Consider the following 22,953-nt stretch of genomic DNA (forward strand, 5'->3'; position numbering starts at 1 on the left):
ATGATATCCTTTGCTGGAGAGGTTGTGGAGAAAGGGGTACCCTCATCCATTGCTGGTGGGAATGCAAACTTGTGCAACCACTTTGGAAAGCCGTGTGGCGGTTTCTCAGGAAATTCGGGATCAACCTACCCCTGGACCCAGCAATGCCACTCTTGGGAATATACCCAAGAGATGCCCGATCATATGACAGGGGCATTTGTTCAACTATGTTCATAGCGGCATTATTTGTAATAGCCAGAACCTGGAAACAACCTAGATGTCCTTCAATGGAAGAATGGATGAAGAAAGTGTGGAATATATATACATTAGAATACTACTCAGCAGTAAAAAACAAGAGGCAAAATTTTAAAGAAGCACAGCTCTTTTTTTTTTTCTTTTTCAGTCCTGTTCAAATTCTCTCAATTGAGATAGGTGGGTTTAAGGAACGTCCAGGGACCAGAGCAGCTACCCCAGGAGAATCATTCATTGTTGTAACTGCTCCTTCCCCTAGCGCCTCCCGTACTGAGGAATTGTACTCAGACACATACATCCAAGCTAAAAGAAATGTAGAATAGGCCACGTTAGACCGGTGTTGGGCACAAGCTCACTGAAAACTGTCTGTCTCAGAAGACACCTGTCAGAAGGAAATCCTATTCTCTTCCTCATGTGTGTACATGAATGAGTGCATTTATGCTTAAAATTACATCATATAAAGTCCATGCATGCACTGATTATTTAGTCACATTGCATCCAATATGTCAATCAAAGTAAGGAGCCATCTCATTCCCATGCCTAGAAAGTGACTCCATCATCTGATGAGTAAAGATCCCTATAAATTTACTTGGGGTTCTCGAGCAGTACGTGTGTTCCAGCGTATTCTATGAAGCATACTCTATGTTTTCAACTTTTGCTTTTAATAAATCTATACCTTAACTACTACTGTGTGCATTGTCTGACTTTTTGCTTGAGACACCAAGAAACTGGATATCCCGTCACAGGAAGCCCTGAAACCGGCTCAGGTATACCAGCCCTTCCCTCGCTCTTTTTGCCTACTTTCTTCTCAACAAATTCTCTGTAAACAGAATATATCTGTCATTTTCATAAAAGCTTTCAAAGGATTACAGAACTTTCCCCTCTGAATTCATTTCATAAATGCAGAAATTTCAATGCAAAACACAGTTGTTACCTCAAAGGGGAGACGAGATAGCTTATTCTAGAGCCAAATATGAGTGACAACGATCTGGAGACACAAATTTAAGTTGTCCCCAATTCATGTTTCAACATGGAACCGGCTCCATGAAGATTTTTATAGTAACAGAACAAAGAAAATCATAAATCAAGGTGTTTTCTGATACGTTGGTGAAAACATCAAGCAGGCAGTAGCAGCGAAGCAGAAAAATCACAGCTCTAGGTTTCAGATGCTGATTGATGACTTTCAGCCAGAGGTGGGCAAGGAGAGGCCATCTAGAGGGCTAAGCATAGCATGAAACAACATGCAATTAGGTTCTAGGCCTAAAACATAACAAACTCTCAACTATTGCTGCAGCTCAGAGGAGTTAGTTAATGAGCTTTGCAGAGTGTTTCATGTGAAACCAGCGCCTTTTCTGGGGAGTTTTGTTAACAAGACCACACCACAGAGAGGCTATAGTGCCTACCAGAATTCACAGAGAAAATTACTACAGGGAAGAAGTGTGTCTCTATACTCCCTACTCAGGACTCTATTCCGAACCTGTTCAAGAAGATATTTCCACTAGACATTGTCTTTACTTCTAAGGCACGGCTCTGACTCCTCAGGAACTTCATGAAGGAAGAACTAAAGAGGGAAGGAACATTTAAAGCCAGAAACCTGGCATGAACCCTTGAAGCAACATTCGCAGGTAGCTACTTACTCTCATGTTACGTAAGACCAGCCCTGTTGAGAGAATCCACTGATGAGCACAGAAGAGCAGACCACATTGTGCACATTCTTCCTTCGTCCTCTTAGGTAAGCAAACATATTTTCCTGTTCTGCTTCCCCCAATAGCAATCAAGGCCCCATTGGAAGCCACCACTGTGTAGAAACACCATAAAGTTTCAAATTGATCATTGCTGCTTGTTGAAAGAAGGGAAGAATAGACTTTCCCTTACTGGTTATGTTCATTATCATAGATTTTAATTTGTCTCAAATTACAAAGGAAAATAGATTGAAATCTATAGCTCAATCCCCAGGTGCAACATTTCACTTTTCCAAATCAATACAAATGGAAGCCATTTTACATTAAGTACTTGGCTTTGGCTCTGAAGTACAAGGCCATTATGTTGCATTTAGTTGTCATCCAGATAGTTGATCATACTCTGCACAGATTTGTTTTTCTCTCAATCTTCATGTCCTTCATAAATATGAGACTGTGAATGTCAGTGGGTTTTGGGAGTTCCTTGTCTGTCAAAATAACTGTGTAGTCTTCTCCAGCTAAGTATTGGGGTGTGTGTGTGTGTGTGTGTGTGTGCGCGCGCGCGTGCGCGCGCACGCGTGCTCATTTCTATGAAGACTACTAAAGACAGAGAATGAGGCAAATTATTAGATAATCAGAGGGAGGGGGCTAGAAGAAGGTGAGAACTTCATAGAACAGTCTCATTATTCTAGTTTTATGGATAATCATTCAGGTGTTGAAACTAGAGAGTCACATGAAAGTCAAATCAAGGAGAACTCGGAGTCTTAACAAATGGCACATGTTAGTTCTGACAGAGGAGGACAATGAATGGCTGCTCCAGAGGGCCAGAGCTTAGCCCAAGGTAAGGTAATTATTTAGTCCTGGGGCCTGTAGTCTTCCAGTCTCTTCACATAGCACAGTTCTGACAGTAGGCGCAGGCACAGCTTCTTCCCAGGAATTCTGATTCATGGTAGCATTTAATTAATGTGTTTTTGTGTACCTCTGCATGTGTGTGCACCATGACACTTGTCCATTCTCTACTTCTATTATGTGGGTCCCACATCAGGCTGTCAGACATGGCAGCAAGCATCTTCAGTCACTGAGCCAGCTTACCAGTCCCCAGCTTCTATACTCTGTAATATGAATACATTAGCTTGTGTCTGTTCAGGTCTGAGCAAAATTCTTAAGTGGTTTTGCAGGAGAATTGTCTGTAATCTGTCAGTCGTGTTTAAATAAACACGGATCGGTCAGTCAGGAAGTATAGGTGGGAAAATCAGACAGGAAGTAGAGGTAATGCAATGAGAACAGGAGAATTCTGGGAAGGAGGAAGCTGATTCCTCTCTCTCTTGCCCAGATTCGGAAGAAGCAAGATGTGAGCTGCCCTGCTGAGAAAGGTACCAAAACATATGGCTAGCATAGATAAGAACAATAGGTTAATATAGGCTACAAGAGTTGACAGGAAGCCTTAGCTAGTGGGCCAATCAGTTTTATAACTTATGGAGTCCTCTGTGTGATTTTCTTTGGGGCTAAATAGCTGTGGGAACCAGGCAGGACAGAAACCCCAACAAGCAGGCCCCATTCGTGTTACATGGTTTATTTTGGAAGTAATAAAACAAATGAGATGAAGGAAGCAGGAGAATGGCATAAAACCAAGGAAGGTGGGAGGTACCCATCTGATTCCCACTGTGGGCACTGAGGACCCAAAAACACTAGAAGTCTACGGGCACCTCAGAAATAGATATCTCATCACAGAAAACCAGGGCATATAGCTCTCCACTCCTGTGAATTGTAAAGGATTACCCCTCACAGAGGCATTTGAGTCCTCTGAACTTTGATGCTGCCTATACCTTTTCTAAGCAAGTCTAGAGACTTGAGAGAAAACCCAGGGAGAGAAAAGCAGGATATTTGAGTTGTCCCACTTTGAGAACACTCTCCATCACAATTGAAATTAAAGGAAATGCAGGGAAATTGCCCAATGCTACAAAGGATCTACAGGAGGGGCTTTTAAAGCGTGTGTAATAGAGTTTTGAGTTGCAAAGAAGTTGCTTGTTTTGCAAAGACGTCCCAGGAGACCAGAAGAAAGGTAAGTATATTAGTCAAGGTTTTTTAGAGAAACAGAATCAATAAGCTATTTAAAGAGATGTGAAAAGGATTGTTTTGGGAATTTACTCATGGTTACAGAAGCTAAGTATCACTATACATGATCTTCAAGCTAGAGAACTGAGAGAGCTGGTGATAGAAGGCAGAATCCTGAAGCCTTGAGAGCCTGGATAAGGCCAAAAGAAGAATGAGTGCAAATTCTGCAGTCTGAAAACATGTGCCCAAGGCCTGAAGAAAGATGGTGCCACAGTTCCAAAATTGAGAGTGAACTAGCTTTTCCTCCATGTCTTTGTTCTTTTGGGTTCCTCTCTGTGCTAGATATTGCCCGATCTTCAGCAGTAAGGGTGATCTATATTCAGCTTACTGATTCAAATGGCAATCTCTCCCCAAAATATCCTTATAAATGCACCAAAATATAAGTATCATAAAATGCTAAACTGGTAAGACTTAAATAATGATATAAGCCAGTATATCTTAAGTTACATGATAAGGAAAGGAGAAAAGCAAGAGTGCAAAGGTATTTACTTCATAGCATGGATTCCTCACAAAGATAAATAGGAAATACTCCTGACAACTGGACTCCTTGCTTCTCTCCTTAGATGATTTCCTTTTATTCTTTGAAAGCTGCATTCATGTATATAACGTATATTCATAACCATCCACAACTCCCTCCTTCCAGTTCTCCTTAGTGTCCACCTCCCTCCCAAAATCATGTCCTCCCCCACATTTTTTGCCTGCAAAACTGACCTAAATCTCTGTTCTCCAGAGTTTAGACCATGTGCAGTCCTGCTTGATTGGGCTGTTATAGTGTTCTATGAAACATTATGAAGAGGTGCCCTAAGGAATTTCTTATAGTCCACATTCTTTCTCTTTCTGATCTTCATTGTGGAAAAGTTCATAACCCTCTTGGTGGTCAAGGTGATTCATCCTCATGGACACATCCAGAAATAACATTAGGGTAGTCTCTGAGTGTCCCTTTACCCAGTTGGGTAGATTACAAAATTGACCATAGCATTAGGAAACTCACACTGTGGGATTTTTGGTGTTCTGCTTCTGCTGAATGTAGGACAAATTTATGATTCAGCATACACCAAAATCAGCTAAAAGATTTGTCAAAAAAATCATCCACATCTCTTTTTAATAATATTTCTAACTTTGCAAGCCTCAATAGGACCCAAAATATGTACTTATGAATAATTTCAAAGTGATAATGACAGCACTACCCCAGAGATGGAAGATTCATAGTCAAATGAAAAATAAAACAGGGACAAGCTACAAAGCAAAGGGATGTGGGTGGACAAGAGTCTGCACTTTGACGAGAAGAGGAGCAAAGAATCCCTGACATCCTTTAATCTATTATAGGAGACTCTGTGAGAATGTCTGACATAAGAGTGATGACATCCAGGAAGATAAAAGGCAATCAAGTGGGATTCGTACACTTATTAAAAGGTTTTTCCAAAATGTTTAGAGATGAAGATGCAAACATTGAATTATCACCCTGCCGCTCATATATGTGAACATTTAAAATAATAAAACAAGTTTAAGATCAAACTGTAGAAACCAAAGAGTTGTAATACATGAAGACGTAATCACAGAAGGAAAGGAAGAAAGAAAGGAGAGGAAAAGGGAAGAGGAGGAAAGAGGGAAGAAAGAAATGAAGAAAAAAGAGGGAAGATGGGAGGGAGGGGATAGAAGGGAAAAAGGGAGGGGAGGGGGAAAGAGATCAATTCTAATAATCTAAACACAAAGAAATAATGGGTTATCAGAGCATTAACAGAATGAAGAATAGTTTTTATGGTTTCATCAGTAGAAATATAATTGTCTATGCATATAATTTGGGGGAATAAATAGCCAAAACAAACAAATCTCAAACCTCCTGAAATTAATAAGCAGTTATAGCAAGGCTGCTGCATACAGTGGGGCAGTTAGTTGTTCTTGTTAGTTTATTTAAGACCTGCCTAGGAGTCATGATGTTGTCTGAGGTTTCTGTCCTGCCTAGTTCTCACAGTCATTAAGTCCCCCAAAAAATCACACAGAGGTCTACATTAGTTATGAACTGATTGGCCTAGTATCTCAGGCTTCTTATTTACTAATTCTTATATCTTACAATAGCCTGTAATTCTTGTCTGAGTTAGCCATGTGGCTTGGTACCTTTTTCAGCGAGGCAGTCACATCTTGCTTCCTCTGAGGCTGGGCCACAACTACGGACTTAAACTTCCCTCTTTCCAGATTCTCATTGCCCCGCCCCTACTTCCTGCCTGGTTGCTCTGCCTATACTTCCTGCCTGGGTACTGGCCAATCAGCGTTTATTAAACAAGTACAAGAAACAAATCTTTACAGGGCAAAACCATTGTCCCACAGCGTCATGAGAAATATTTGTGTGTCTGCGAGGCATCCCTGTAGAGGCGTGACCTGGGGTGCAATGACCAGGGCAGGGGAACACACCTTGCCTCAGTATGGGTGTTAATTTTGAAAGGACAAACCAGATGAAAAGAAACCCACAGGAAAAAAAAAAAAAAAAAAAAAACAGCATGCACACACCTGTCCTTGCTCTGAGCAGCTACATCTCTTACTGCTACTGTGGCTTCTTTAGCCTTTCAACATGGACTCAATACTCTCCAGGGACTTTCCAGACCTTCAGTCCCACATAGAAAAAGCTGAGCCTTAGCCGGGCGATGGTGGCGCCCGCCTTTAATCCCAGCACTCGGGAGGCAGAAGCAGGCGGATCACTGTGAGTTCGAGACCAGCCTAGTCTACAGAGCTAGTTCTAGGACAGGCTCCAAAGCCACAGAGAAACCCTGTCAAAAAACAAAAAAAAAAAAAAAAAAAAAAAAAAGCTGAGCCTCCTGGATTGGGAAACTATCATTTTCTACTTCTCTAGTGAGCAGGAAACCATTGTTGGATTATACAGCCTCTATCATGTAAGAGAACTGAATAAATTTTGTGTGTGTGTTTGTGTGTGTGTGTGTGTGTGTGTGTGTGTGTGTGTGTGTGTGTGTGTGTGTGAAAGAGAGAGAGAGAGAGAAATTTCTATTGGTTCTATCTAAGGATTAGTTTTCACGTAGTAATTAACAAGGTATACTTCAACCCCATGATAGACAAATAAAGACATGATATATAATAAGAATAAGCTCACACCGGTGACCACAAAATTTAGTTGTAAATGTCAATAGAGAATTAATAAAATGAAGTTCTATGAAATATCATTGGAAAATATTGCCATGACTTTTCAGTAAGCCAAGTATTTTTATAATAATTAAAAGTACTAACCGTAAGGAAAGGATTGATGAAACTAGATTACCTTAAATTAAGCACCTCTGATCATCCAAAGAGATATTACAGTATTAAAGGGAAAACTACATAGAAAAAAAAGGTATGTGCTAGAGTTAATAATGTGTACATATAACATATAAAGGATACCCTCATTCTCACTATCATTGTTATCACTGACTCAACAGAAAAAAAGGGAATCAAACTTCAATAGACACATTATAAAAGGATATTTGTATTATCAACAAATGTTTGAAGTGTCTTTATTTTCTTAATTAGCAATGAAACATGAATTAAAACTACAGTGAACTGCCCACTTTATAACAACCAGAATGGCAGAAAGGAGTATCAAGTGTTGATGAGTCTGAGAGCTCCAATTTTCAGGTGATAATAGAAGCAAGATTCAGAAATGGTTTAATAATACTTACATAAATTTAACACACAAATTTATATTTTATTAATTCTCTTAGCTCTCTTATATCTTGGTAACTTCAGCCTTTGGCCTTTATCCAACAAAAATTCATGTATGTGTTTGTACACCAAAACATACTTGCAAGATATTTACAATACAATATATGAACAACCTAAAGCTATCAATAGAACAATTAAGAGGTGACATATTCATAGTAGCAGAACACTACACAGCCATGGAGGTGATAAAACTATTATCATAAATAATATGAATCCATCTGCAAATATATTGTCATTTCCTTTTACTGTTATTTTACATTTGCACAGCGTTAGAAGATACATCATGGTAACTCAATATACATACATATCTTGCAACAATCAGGATAAGTCACAATTTTAGCTCTTCAAAATTTATGCTTACAGTGTGTCATAAATTTCATAAATATAGTGCTATGCAAAGTTATTCATATAAGGATACATAGATTATACCCACGAACAGGTCAAAGCTACTGTACTGTAGATAACGGCAGTATAAGACATGGGTAAAGACAGGTAGAATGAGGAGGATTTTAAGACCTGGACAATGGTGAAATGGCTTTGTTCACACTGTAGAACCCCATGGTGCTGTACATTTGTACTTTTTAAAGTACATGTATTGTTTGGGTTTTTTTTTGTACATATGCTCTTTGTATTTACCATAATTTCCACTAAAAAACATGAATACACATGAATTTTCACCTAGAAATATTGCTTTATACAATATGTTTTGAACTTATAAGCTAAACATAACTTATTAAAGTAGTCATAATAATAAAATAAACAATAAATAAATAAGCAATACGACAAAAGGTGTCCTTAAGCCATATTTATACTACACATAATTTTGTGCAGTATCAACAACCATTTTAGGATTCACTCTTTATTTCCCTGGTATTTCATGCCAAAAAAAATCAATACAATAGATATTAGTTTCTATACACGAGAAGTAATGTGACTCACCATCCCAGGTTTAGAAAAGAATAGAGCCAAAGACTAATTACCTTTTGAACACATGCACTTTGAGGAAAAGAGAAGAAAAAAGATTAATGCCTGGCCTAGTTTGTTATCTACATCAACCAATTAAAAGCTGACCTGGATTCTTGGGTTGAATGCTATTGTTTTAAATTTTTACAAAGATGTGCACTATTAAATTAGGAAGGTTCTCAAAGATATCTACTTTAAAAGGCTTCAAAAAGGAGAAACATTTACTTTCAAAGGTGTGTGTATAACACATGGGTTATATGTATCATTGGCAGTAACTTTATCATTCCCAGCCATAGAACAATTTTTTAAATAAATTATTGCTAGGAAAGCTGTGACCTTATCTTGTTCCCACATCTATATAAGCAGGTTATTTGCCTTGCCTTTAATTTCATCATCTATGAAATATAAAAACTCGGGAAGTTTCCACCTAGCCTTAAAATTTAACATATGGAGCAGATGCTGATGAAGTTAAATTTTCAACATTACAGGATGTTTTTAACTTAATATTAACTCTTACACAGAGCACTCAGAAAGATCCTTTTCATTGTTCTGACCTTGAAGTCCAAGAGGTAATTCAGGAAGCCAACTCATATCCATCATTTTTAGAAGTTTCTCTTCTCTCCATTGTTAGCCAAGAGTAAGAAAGTGGTAAAGTATTTTACACCTAGAACATATCATCAGCCTTTGAAACTTTCCCATTCTAACTCACAAGAGATACTTTAAAATCTGTTTTCATTGTGTTTCCTGAGGAAGACAAAGCAAGTAGCATTCCCAGAGGAATGAGGTTTTCATCTATTCCTGATCTCACTGATGAGAAAGCTGACAGAGTAGTCTCTAAGAAAGAAGATGACAGGAGAGAAAAGAATCAAAGATGCACCGAGAAGGCAGAATATGTCTAGGAAATGCTATGCTATATTCAAACATGTCACCAAACTACACAAGCTTTTGTCAGAATGCTGTCTGTCTTTGTAACAAGTGCTAACATAAAAGGAATGTGTTACTGTTCAAATCTGGAGATCTTCAAGACAGAGAATACAGAAAGGGGGGGGGCTACATAAAAGACAACTTGTATCAAAAAGTAAACAGACTTTCTCAGGACACTTTGATCCACTGGAATGCTTCTTGACAAACACACAACATAATAGACTCAATATTCCGTTTTCTCCTTAGTTAAACTGCCTATTTTAATGTACTGTGCTCTGTTCTCAAAGGCTACTGATAGATTTATCAGATAATTAAACAAGAAGAAAATACTAAAGGAATGGAAACAAAATGACTAGCTATACTTTTCAGCCCCATATACTCAAGTCCTTGCCATCTAAAGGCAGAGCCAGGAACAGAGCCTGTTAACAACAGCCAGTGTTGCAGTGTAGACTTGACCTCCAAGTGACCAGTAAGAACCAAGCAGACAAAAGAAATACATCTAGTCTCAGGGTAGTAAAACACCTTCTCAAACTATCACATGTGGGTAAGTGAGCCATGTGATTTATTTTACCTCCTCCACGTATGCGTGTGCAGGGGAGGTTGGGGAGGTGGGACTGAATCTAATGCACACACACACACACACACACACACACACTCCATACACATAGTAAGACCTTTCTTATCCACCTATGCCCTTTTCCCAACTACTTCCTTCTCAACCTACAGCCCATGAAAAGCCCATTATTGGAAAGACAAGCATCTAAGGATCTTGATTCCCATTCTTGCCTATAATACTAAGTTACAACTATTAAACACTCCTAGATGCAGCCAGATAATTCAAATGTCTGTAGTTCAGATTTATTATGTAGATTTACTCTATAAATTATGCAAAGTCCAAAGGCATACAAATAACCCCCAAATTGCATTAATACTACATGAAGACAGGAAAAAAATGATGAATTCCAATTCTGCTAAATTATTAACTAGTAATCACAAAAGAATTATATAAAAACATTTTATTACTACCATTTGCTATCTGAGCAGAGCCACTGTGGTTAGCAATAATAAGCATCTTATAAAATCAGGCAGAAAGAGAACAAATAATTAAGTGATTGACTCATTCTTAAAGATGGTTGGTATATAAAAAGTACTGGCTATGCTCAATATTAGAAATACTGGGAAAATGTTAGTTATGAAAAATAAAAATGATGTTTGATGGCCTGGGGGAATCTTGTGTTTGATATGAGCCTTATTGATCTACAGAATAACAAAGTTACATTTAGAAAATGTAAGGTAATTTCTGAGACTGTTAGGGCAAACCTGACTAATTTTCACTGCAAGGATTTTACTCATGACCAAATGCACCCCATGGCCCAAATTGGCAGGCACAATGGAAGTGTCTGCCGATGTCAAGGCAACCAATAAATGGCTCCATCCATGCTTTGTCTGTTTTGTGTTGGTTTTCTAAAAAAAGAAAAAGAAAGAAAAAATAGAAAAGCTGCTATTCAAGACCTCCTATATTCAGCACAGACAGGCAAGTCTACCAGGGTCAGGAGATGATGGAGGAAAGTGGATACCCAAGAGGGACAGTCAGCCACCTGAGAGACCAGTGACTCTGTGCATTCCAGACAGTACTGGGAAAACAGAGGAATGCCTGGTCCATTCCACTCAGCCTTCTAAGAGTGGCATTAGGAAAGCGAACCTCATGAAGAAGCCCAGACTAGAATTGGTAATAGTCTCAGGCTTCATGATAAATGTCATACTCCTGGAAAGCTGCTAGTGATGATATAAGGGCTAAAACTGAACAAGATGGTGCATGGGTATAAGCAACCAGCCAAGAGAGTATAATAATGACAATCCTGTTTGTGAGAAAAGTTCTATGGCAGAAAATACCACAGAGAATTGTTTAAAAAGACATCAAGAGGACATGGTAACCATGGATCTTGACTTAGCTTTTGCTCATTAGAATTTCACTCTTTGTTTCATTACCTATTTTTTTAATTTTTATCTGCATTTTTTTTGCTTCTTTATTGGAGGTGTGCCTTATGTGGAGGTCAGAGGACAGCCTTTGAGGGTCAGTTCTCTCTATTTGCATAGTGTGTGTCCCTGGATAAAACTCAGGTTGTCAGGGATGGTGTCCAGCACCTTTACTCACCGAGCCAGCACACAATCTCTTCATTCTCTTTTCGGTCTTTCCTATACAAGTTATTCCCTTCCCAGACACAGAGATCCACAGCTAAGCATTGGGCGGAGCTCCTAGAGTCCAGTCAAAGAGAAGGAAGAGGGATTATAGAAGCATATAAGGTCATGATGGGGAAATCCACAGAGACAGCTGACCTGAGTTAGTGGGAGCTCATGGACTCTCAGACTCTAAAGTAACAAGTGGGGAGCCCGCATGAGACTGAACTGGGCCCTCTGTATGTGGGTGACAGTTATGTAGCTTGGTCTGTCTGAGGGGTCCCTGGCAATGGGACAAGATATATCCCTGGTACATGAGCTGACTTTATGGAGCCCATTCCCTATGGTGGGATGTCTTGTTCAGCCTTGATGAAGAGGGGAGGGCTTTGGGCCTGCCTCAACTTAATGTGCCAGGCTTTGTTGACTCTGCATGGGAGCCATACCTTTTCTGAGGAGTGGATGGGGGATGGGTTGGGAAAGAGGGAGGGAGAGCAGGAGGAGAGGAGGCAGGAGGAACTGTGATTGGTATGCAAAATGAATAAAAAATTTAAAATAAAATATTTATCACCTTTCTCTTTACCTAGTGCCTTACCTCTGTGACAGCACATGAATTTTGTTTTTCTTATTATAAGGCAAATCTTGATATGACAATTTTTCCTCTAGCCTTTTAAGATTATAAAGTGAAACTTGGATTGCTTTGCTTAATTTTTATAAATGTAAATAATTAAATAGAAAATGTGTAAGTAATTAGTAATATTTTTCTTGAGTTATCTTGAAGTTTCTTAATTATCTCCTTCATGAAAATACATAAACTATTCTTTAGTAAAGCTACCATGTTATTTAGTCCTTTAGCAATCCCCACAGTAGAGGTGTTACCCACAATCCAGTCTTCATTTAATAGTCTTATAGGTAAATGACACAAATATAATTCAAGTTAAGCAAAATAATGTAAAACAGTGGATGGCATTTTTGCAGGTACTTCAGAGAGCTACATCATCAAGACACCATTTTGATCCTCTTTATGCTTCTACTGCCCTAGTAATTATCAGGAAGGCTCCATTCCTCTTGTGGCAAAATGAACAGCAGGCATTTCCCACTCATTCCTTCCTATCCCTAAGCTCAGCATCCTGAGTAAAGAGAAAATACCTCTTTCCATAAATCCAAAAAAAAATGTGCACATACATGTTCACTGAAAGTAATCTTTACAAGGTCACACATTCATCCACAGCACAGATGTCAATTTCTGTTTGATGTTTCATTTTGTTTTCAAAGTTATTTTTGCTTGTTTGTGATGGGGTTACATTATATAGCCCTGGCTAGCCTTGAGCGTACAGAGATCATCCTGCCTCTATCTCCCAAATGCTTGGATTTAAAGTTTTATTTAATATTTTATTAGCATATATTAAATATACATAATTAATTTTTAACATTTGCATACAAGTACATAATATATATTGATCACAGTCACCTCTTAAGAACCACTTTTCCTCTTCTCACTTCCCCTGATCTCCTTATCAGCACAACCAACCCCCTTTCTACTTCCATGTCTTTTTGTGTGTGCCCCAGGAAGCTTCTTTAGTGTTGCTTACAGAAACACGTTACCATTGGCTATACTACTGCAGAAAATGGTTTCCAAAGGCTCATAGGAAATAGCACTATTAGGAGATATAGCTTTGTTAGAGGAAGTGTCTCATTTTGTGGGTAAACTATAAAGTTCTAATAAGGAGGCTGCTTGTTGGCCCCAAAATAATCACAGAGAAACTATATTATTTAAATCATTGTTTGGCCCATTAGCTCTAGCTTCTTATTGGCTAACTCTTACATCTTAATTTCATTAATCTGTGTATTGCCACGTGGCTGTGGCTTACTGGGTAAAGTTCCCAGTGTCTATATTTAGCAGGGGCTACATGGCTTCTCTTTGACTCAGCCCTTCTTTCTCCCAGCATTCAGTTTAGTTTTCCTCACCTACCTAAGTTCTGCCCTATCAACAGGCCAAGGCAGTTTCTTTATTCATTAACCAATAAAAGCAACACATAGACAGAAGGACCTCCTCATCATGGGGTCTCCTTTATTCAAGCTTCATTCAGTGTGACATTCAGTCTGCTTCCTGTTGCCTGAATACCAATATGTAGCAGTTCCTTCTCCAGTACCATGTCTGCCTGCACGCTGCCATGCTCTCCATCATGATGATAATCGACTAAACCTCTGAAACTGTAAGCTGCCACCTCAATTAAATATTTTCCTTTATAAGAGTTGCCATGGTCATGGACAGTGATATTTCATTTGCATTTTAATAAATAAAGCTTGCCTGAAGATTAGAGAGTAAAACAGCTACCTTGGTCACCCTTACAGACTAGGCAGTGGTGACACACACCTTAAATCCCTGCAGCCACATTCGTTTACCATAAAAATCGGGTGGTAGTGGTGCACACCCCTAATCCTGGCACTAGAGAAGAACGTAAGACAGGAGGTGACAGCTCTCAGACACAGTCTCGTTCTGAGGATTCCTTGAGGCAGGATTGCTATTTAGGATTGAGGTAGAGGTAAGAGCCAGTGGCTGACTGTTTTCTAACCTTCAGGTTGAAATGCCAATATCTGTCTTTGGGTTTTTATTAGTATTATTACATTAAGAGCCAGTGGCTGGCTGTTTTGGTTTTCTGACCTTCAGGTTGAATCCCAATATCTGTCTCTGGGTTTTTATTAATTATGCTACAGTTATGGTGTCTCTGCATATCAATAGAAACCCTAACTATTAATGGCATACAAGATCTCAGGGAAGGGTGTGGCCTTATGAGGCCCTTTCTGCTCCATGACAGGATGTTAACAGGTCCCATCTTGTGCAAGTTATCACAGATGCTGTGAGTTAAAGATAGAAATGGCCCTGTCTTGCCCCTTTTTCCAGTTCACACCACCTGGTATGAGAAGGTAGACTTAAACAAACCCAAATAGATACTGGGAGGAATTGTTCCCTTTCATAGGAAAACCAGGTTCTATAACCAGAAGAGATAGGATGGATTCTGACCAGAGGAACATGCCACAGGAAATGCCACTAACCGGTAATTGTACCTTGAAAAGGGCAAGAGCTTCTCATGAAATCACATGGAATATTCTTATAGAGTCCTCTAGTGAGGTCTTAGCTCACAGATGCTCTGCGCATATTATCATTGCTTCAGCCACTCATATCTTACAGGGATGATGTCTACTGAAACAACAGCAATTTTATAGCCATGCTGAAGATTATAAAGTGCTCCTGTTTCAAAATAAAAAGAGAAAATACAAAAACTCAGAAAAATTCAAATATACTTCATAAATTACAAAAATTTTAAACCAAAACTCTTTCATACTTTAGGATTTTATTCGCCCATTAAAAAATGTTAGCAGGCTAACATGATTTCAGTGTTACGTTTAAATGATGTACATACAGGCATTTTTTTTTTAATATCGGCTCTTTACAGGAATCTTGATCTTCTTGTAAAAATCCGCTACCATAGTAATTTCAGCCAATAATTAGCTCCTTGGGGAAAATCCATCTCCTCACAACTTCGCATTCATACAGAAAATAGCCTTTAGCTCCTCCACCTAACCAAGTCACAGTCATTATGCAAATGCTGTTGCTCGTTACCTTTGTGAAGAAAACTTAGTTTTTCCATTAAATACTTCCAGATATTACATCCACCTTTTCAAGATATTTAGAGGTTAAAAAGGATTTTATTCAAAGTTAATTGTTAGCAAGTTTTTAAAATATTAATATGCCCCAGAGTTTATAGCTTAGAAAATTATTTGAAAAATAAAAACCAAGCCCAGTTCTTTTTGTCCCCATTTCCCAACCCCTGTGGCTAGAAACTACATGCAATAAGCATTCTTCCTGCTTACTAGGGGCAAAGGACTATTTTTGAGATAAGTGTATCAAATGTACCTCTAAATGACTCATAAATAATATCATTCAGTGTAAATATTGAATTCTAATGTAATCACTTTATCATTTGTGATATTTTAAAAAAGCATTTAAAATCTATTTTAAAGATAACACAAATATAATATTATAAAATAAAGGAAGATGCAGTGAAAAGATAGAACAATAAGTAAGTTTGGGTCCATGATGAGGTTGGTACCTGTGTTTCCCAATCAGGTCAGTGATGAGATTTTTGGTCATGCATTCCATGAAGTCTACTTCATAACAGGGTTCCTAAGCCTGAAAGGAAAAATTTCAAGATATTTGAGAACAACATAAAATATTGGTGAGTAAAATAGAATCCTGAACTGTAGATAAGAGATGTCTATATAGATTAAAACTGAGCTACCCTATCGCCACCCCCTGACTCTCTCTCTCCTTCATTTCTTTCTTTTTGCACTATTCTGGATGCCAGATTTTTAAAACCTGATATTACAAGCTTGACTCTTCATTGATTGTGATAAACTCAGACCAGAATGATTTTATAATTGTTTTACGATAGATCTGTTTTCAGCCTATACTAACACTATAGTTTCAGTAGTCTAAAAAGATTTCTTTTAAATAGCCCTATGTGTACAGTAGGATTAAGCAGAATTAAAATCAGAGGTTCGAGGCACCAGACTGTTGAAGGAGAGGCGGGCTGCGTTCCCAGCGCCCGGCCACCCTCACGGCTAGCTTTACACCCAAAATAACAACACACAAATTGTATTCTTTTAAACACTGTTTGGCCCATTAGCTTCAGCCTCTTATTGGCTAATTCTCACATCTTGATTAACCCATTTCTAATAATGTGTGTTGCACCATGAGGTGGTGGCTTACCGAAAGGATCTTAACCTGCATCCATCTTGGAGAGGAAAGCTATAGTGTCTGCTTTAATCTGCTTCCTTTTCCCAGCATTCTGTTCTGTCTACTCTGCCTACCTAATTTTCTGTCCTATCAGGCCAAGCAGTTTCTTTATTAATTAACCAATGAAACAAACGATAGAAGAAGACCCACCTCATCACCAGACCTAATAGGAGACAGGGTAGGCTTTGTTTCAAAGCAGCAGAGTCATGTGAACCCAAGGGGTCATTGATTATTGAATGTGGAATACAGGGAGCCCTTGAAGGGGTGCAGATGGGGAAAGTGGGAAAGGGTGGAGAAGCCAGGAGGACAGGAGAGGCAAACGGAAGGAAGGGGAACAAATATTTAAAAACAAAAGGATAAATAAAGATGAAGTTAGCACTAGGAAAGATTTAGCATTCCATTCAAATATTTCTCTTCATGGAAAGCTAATGGGGATGGTTTCCCTTGTGTGTGGGAGGCGACATGTGTACTTCCCCATATATGTGCATGTCGAGAACAGAAGTTAATAGTAGCTTTCTTCTTCAACTGTTCTACATTTTTTTTTTAGTTATAAACTGATTGGCCCATTAACTCGGGCTTCTAATTAACTAATTCTTATAACTTATATTAGCTCATAATTCTTGTCTGAGTTAGCTACGTGGCTTGCTACCTTTTTTGGTGAGGCAGTCACATCTTGCTTTTTCTGAGGCTGGGTCATGACTGCAGACTGCAGAATCCTCTTCCCAGAATTCTCCTGTTCTCACTGCCCTGCCTATACTTCCTGCCTGGCTCTGGCCAATCAGCATTTTATTAAGCAAGTACAAGAAACAAATGTTACATTTGTTTGTAAAACCATTGTCCCACAGCAAATTTTTTTATGTTCTGCCTAACAATCTGTTTTTTTTTTTTTTTAAAAAAAAAAAAAAACAGTTCTACATCTTTTATTTTGAGAGTCTTTCACTGAACCTAAGTTCCCCACTCCAGGTAGCCAGGAAGCTCCTGGGACCTGCCTGTTTTTGCAAGTGCCAGCACACCCCCTTTAATCCCAGCACTTGGGAAGCAGAAGCAGGGAGATCTGTGTGAGTTTGAGGCTAGCCTGGTCTACAAGAGCTAGTTCCAGGACAGGCTCCAAAGTTACTGTTTCAAAAAATCAGAAGGAAAAAGAAACTACAATGAAATGTCTACTTCATAATAACCACAATGGCAGAAGTGGTGCCAAGTGTTGATGAGTCTGAGAGTTCCAATGTTCAGGTGATATTAGAAGCAAAATTCAGAAACCAATAATACATAAACCAAACACACAAACATGTCTCTTATGAATTCTCTTAGTTCTCTTATAAGTCAGTAACTTCGATCTCTGACATTTATCCATCAAAAATTCATATATGTATTTGTACTCTAAAACATACACACAAGATATTTATAATACAATATATGAACAACCTAAAGCTATCATAAAACAATTAGGTAGTGATATATCCATGAAGTAGAACACTACACAGTCATGGAAGTGATTAAACTATAAACATAAATAATATGGATCTATCTGCATGAACTATTAGATCTTGCCTTCTTCTGTGGTTTTGGTCCAGTTTCCTTTCTTTGTTGATAACCCACACATTCCATGATGGACAAGTACATAGTTAGATACTTTACAATGTTGCCTAATTTTGCTTCCATCACGGTATTTTTGGGTTTGATATAGTGCTCATGTCTTACAGTAAATGCTGGAATAGTGAAAGGCTAACTGACTTGGAATGCCAGGAAGTAGACTGAGTTATCATCCCAGGTTTGACACCAAGCTATGGTACTCTTAGAGCAGCATAAGGATAGCAGTCTTCTTGGAAAGGGCTTCTTGGGACAGGACACTTAATGGTGCCTGGACTGAAGGAGATCACCAAGAATCCAGCCGTACCTTACTTTAACACTGCACCTGGCTTACCTGCAAAAGCAGCATTACTTGCTCCTAACAATGAAACATTTCTGTAGTCCCCAGAAATGGCCTTTACATTGAGGAATGATAAAAATATTTGTCACTAGGCAGGTGTGGCATTAACTCCCGGCTCTGCCGTACTGATCAGACAACTGAGCGGAAGCTGTTGCAGTTCCCTGAGAATGTTTGCTCCTCTGATGAAGTGGACCTAAGCACCTCGAAGTGTGAGAATTCCCCTGGCTTCCAGGAGACCCTGAATCCTCCCAGCTTTCAGTAGACCTCCACATTGGTTGTTTTGTTTTGTTTTCCCAGCCATAACTAAAAAACCCTAAATGAATCATTTTTAAATCTTTCTACATATATTTAATATTTTATCAAGAATACAGCAAATAATTAACATTGCTATGATATCCAGTCTAATGAAAAATAATGGGTATTAAAGTAACAATGAGTTACACAAAATGATTTCTTTAACTTTACTACCAAACTGGTGAGATGAGACAGCTGAACAGCAGATGTGCACCTCTGACCAATCGATCTAGAATTACAACCACTGCAAGAAATACTTTTACAATCGTGTAATGAGCACACATTAACAATGAGGCCATAAATGTTGTTCGCTTCTGAAAGGCCCCCAAAGTAAATATTAAATGCATATTAGAGACTTAGAGACTGTTCTCAAAAAAAGTGCATCAAATGTTCAGGAAGATTGTTGGTGAATACAGAAACACCATTTCAAAGCCAGGAGTAAAAACTACATCCTGGCTCACTTTACAGTTCTCGTGCTATTAGCTCAATAGGTTTATTTAAAAATCATTCTGATCTTTTTCTCTCAGTCAATGAAAGTCAATTCTTAAAAGTTAAAAAAAAACTGTAGGGCTTTTCATTTTCTATTAAGTATCATCCACATACCAAGCATCAATAAAACATGACAGCCCGGGACCCAACTGTGGAAGCTGTTAAAATATTCTAATGCCTTGCGCACCACATGCCCAGAACAAACACCAAAGCCAGGGGGAGCAGAGATCAATCAGGAAAAGTAAGAACATGAGTTTAATCCAAAGACCTGACACTACCAAATGAGTTTAGTACACTCTCAGTTCTGATTACTTGCAAAATCATAAAACTTTATTCAATTATTCAAGATTATATAGATAGATGATAGATAGATAGATAGATAGATAGATAGATAGATAGATAGATAGATATTTGACTTAAGAGGCATTTAGAAAATGATTATTTCTGCTCTATTCAGTGCCTGGAATGGTTCAGGAAATAACAGTAATAATGCTTACCAATTTCTGGAGAATTTGCAAGGGTTTCAAATCACTGACTGCTGCATGTCACTGATATATGTAACCTCATTGAATCCTTTAGACAATCTTACAGGTGGGGAAACTAATATTCTATGAGTTCAAATTAACTTGACCGAAACACGCATTAAATACACAATGGAGACTATGGAAATGGGATTAGAATTCAGATGTATTATGTAACTTTCATTTATATATGCACATATTTATTATTTCAATAGCTATCTTTTCTTCTGGACCAGTGTTACCATAATTGAAAAATGGCTATGAATTCTTGCTCATTCCTTCCATTTATAGTTATAACTAACATTTCTCCCTTTGAATCTAGGTTTACCTTAAGCTTTGTTTGACTCATTCTGATGAGAAGGCAATAATTGAGTTCCTTCCCAGACTGGCATTAAGGAGAGCTGTTTTTGCTATGACAAGAATGTCAGAACATCCTTACAGTCATACTACAGTAGAGGAAGAAGTCAAAACCACAAAGGCGGCCACGTGGTGAAAAACAGGAATGTATTCAAGGGTCCCAGTAATCACCAGCAAATGTGAGTTGTGCCAACATTGCTGTAGCCCAGATCAACACCAAGGAGCAGAACAACGCAGAAGACTATAGTCAACTGAGCATAGGGAGAAATAATAAATGGTTATTGTTGAAAACCACTCAGTTACCAAGGGTGTACAGATAAGTATTATACTGTGAGATAACCTAAAGACTAACAATTTTATTCTTGAAAAGAGAAAACTTGGTATAATAATACAGAAAAATACAACTGAAAAAAAGCCAGAGATCAAACGGTGTAATTGTCTTTCTGTTGCACGTATTTAACACTCACAGCCTCGCAAAGGCCCAGATATTGAAACCATTAAAGCATGTTTGGCCAACTGCTGTTTTATGAGGATAAAAGCATGTCTAATTGTAAAATACTACCTAAAGAGAAAGAGACACAACATGCCAGTTTCACCCCAGGTATCAGCTTGATGACATCTTTTACCTTCCAGCTGAATGCTTTCTTTTCTTTCTCAGCTACTCACTAAAATCAGAATAAACCACAGGACTTTTCCTTATTCATTCAATTGTGTGTTCATTTATACACTTAAGAAGCAAGTATTTTCTTTTTTTTTTTATTAAGAAAAGGAAAAAAAAAAGTTTCCGCCTCCTCCCAGCCTCCCCTTTCCCCCCCCCTCCTCCCACCCTTCTCCCCCTCCCCCCACTCCTCTCCCCCTCCCTCTCCAGTCCAAAGAGCAGTCAGGGTTCCCTGCCCTGTGTAAAGTCCAAGGTCCTCCCCCCTCCGTCCATGTCTAGGAAGGTGAACATCCAAACTGGCTAGGCTCACACCAAGCCAGAACATGAAGTAGGATCAAAACCCCGTGCCATTGTCCTTGGCTTCTCATCAGCCCTCATTGTTTGCCATGATCAGAGAGTCAGGTTTTATCCCATGATTTTTCAGTCACAGTCCAGCTGGCCTTGGTGAACTCCCAATAGATCAGCCCCACTGTCTCAGTGGGTGGATGCACCCCTCGCAGTCCTGACATCCTTGCTCATATTCTCCCTCCTTCTGCTCCTCATTGGGACCTTGGGAGCTCAGTCCAGTGCTCCAGTGTGGGTCTCTGTCTCTATCTCCATCCATCACCAGATGAAGGTTCTATGGTGATATGCAAGATATTCGTCAGTATTGCTATAGGATAGGGTCATTTCAGGTTCCCTATCCTCAGCTTTCCAAGGAATATATACACATTAGAGTACTATGCTGCGGTAAAAAACAACGACTTCTCGAATTTTGCATGCAAATGGATGGAAATAGAAAACACTATCCTGAGTGAGGTAACCCAGACCCAAAAAGATGAACATGGGATGTACTCACTCATAATTGGTGTCTAGCCATAAATAAAGGTCACGGAGTGTATACGTGGTGAATCTAAAGAAGGTGAACCCAAGGAAAAACATATAGTTATCCTCTTGGCTATGGGAAGTAGACAAAATTGCCGGGGAGAAAATTGGGATTTTGGGGGTGGAGTGGGATGGGGGTAAGGGGGGATGGGGAGAGAAAAGTGAAAAGGGGAGGATTGGGGGAACTTGGGGAAACAGGATGATTGGGATAAAGGAAGGTTGGATAGGGGAGCAGGGAAGCACATATCTTAGTTAAGGGAGCCACCTTAGGGTTGGCAAGAGACTTGATCCTAGAATGGCGCCCAGGAGCCCAAGATGATGTCCCCAATTAGTTCCTTGGGAAGAAGCAAGTATTTTCCATTGTGGACCAATTCCTGTGTTAACTTTGAGGGTTACAAATGAAACTAAGATACGCCTCCTTTCTATTCTTTAGCACCTTTTTGTTCTAGAAACGGAATATTTTTCTTTTTGCTTAATTCCTACTCATCCAATAGAGCGTATAATGGAACTTAAAAGGTTTCACGGTGATGTTCGGAAGGCATTAGAGGTCTTGCCCATATTTTCAATGTTAACAATTAGTAATTGACAGAACAGATTACAGAATATATGTACTGTATTTATGTGTTTTTAAATATTTAATTTTTATTTTATATGTATGTGTGTAAAGGCCAGAGGTTTTTGGGTCCTCTGAAGCTTGAGCTACATACAGACACTTGTGAGCTCTGTGTTGTGAGTGTTGGAAGCTGAATCTGTGTCCTCTACAAGAGTGGAAAACATTCTTGGCATTCTTACTACTGAGTCACCTTTCCAGCCCCTGCATTTGTATTTTATGACTTTATTCTGCTCCCTAAAATGCTAACTTCAAAAGGTAAACATTAAAGGCAATGTGCATTCAATTGCTTTTGCTTTCCTGCTTAGTTATCCATAAGGCTACTCATTTCCTAACATCTCTGGCTCAATGAGAGACCCTATGTTTTTTTAAAAAAAAAAAAAAAAAAAAGATGGAACGTAACTGAAAAGGATACCTAGCATCATCCTCTGGCTGCTACACATGCATTCCCAGAAATGCATGCATGCGTGCACACGCATGTGCGCACACACACATACACACACACATACACACACCTCCCACATACATGATCCCTCATCACCAATACACATATGTAAAAGAAATGATGAACCCGTCTGAATCTGGTTGCACACACCTATAATCCTAGTAGTTTAAACCAGAAGTAGTAGGACCACCCTGA

The sequence above is a fragment of the Alexandromys fortis genome, unplaced genomic scaffold (genome assembly GCF_014885135.2).
Source record: "Alexandromys fortis isolate MF-2015 unplaced genomic scaffold, M_Fortis_MF-2015_v1.1 scaffold_48, whole genome shotgun sequence".
NCBI classification, from domain to species: Eukaryota; Metazoa; Chordata; class Mammalia; order Rodentia; family Cricetidae; genus Alexandromys; species Alexandromys fortis.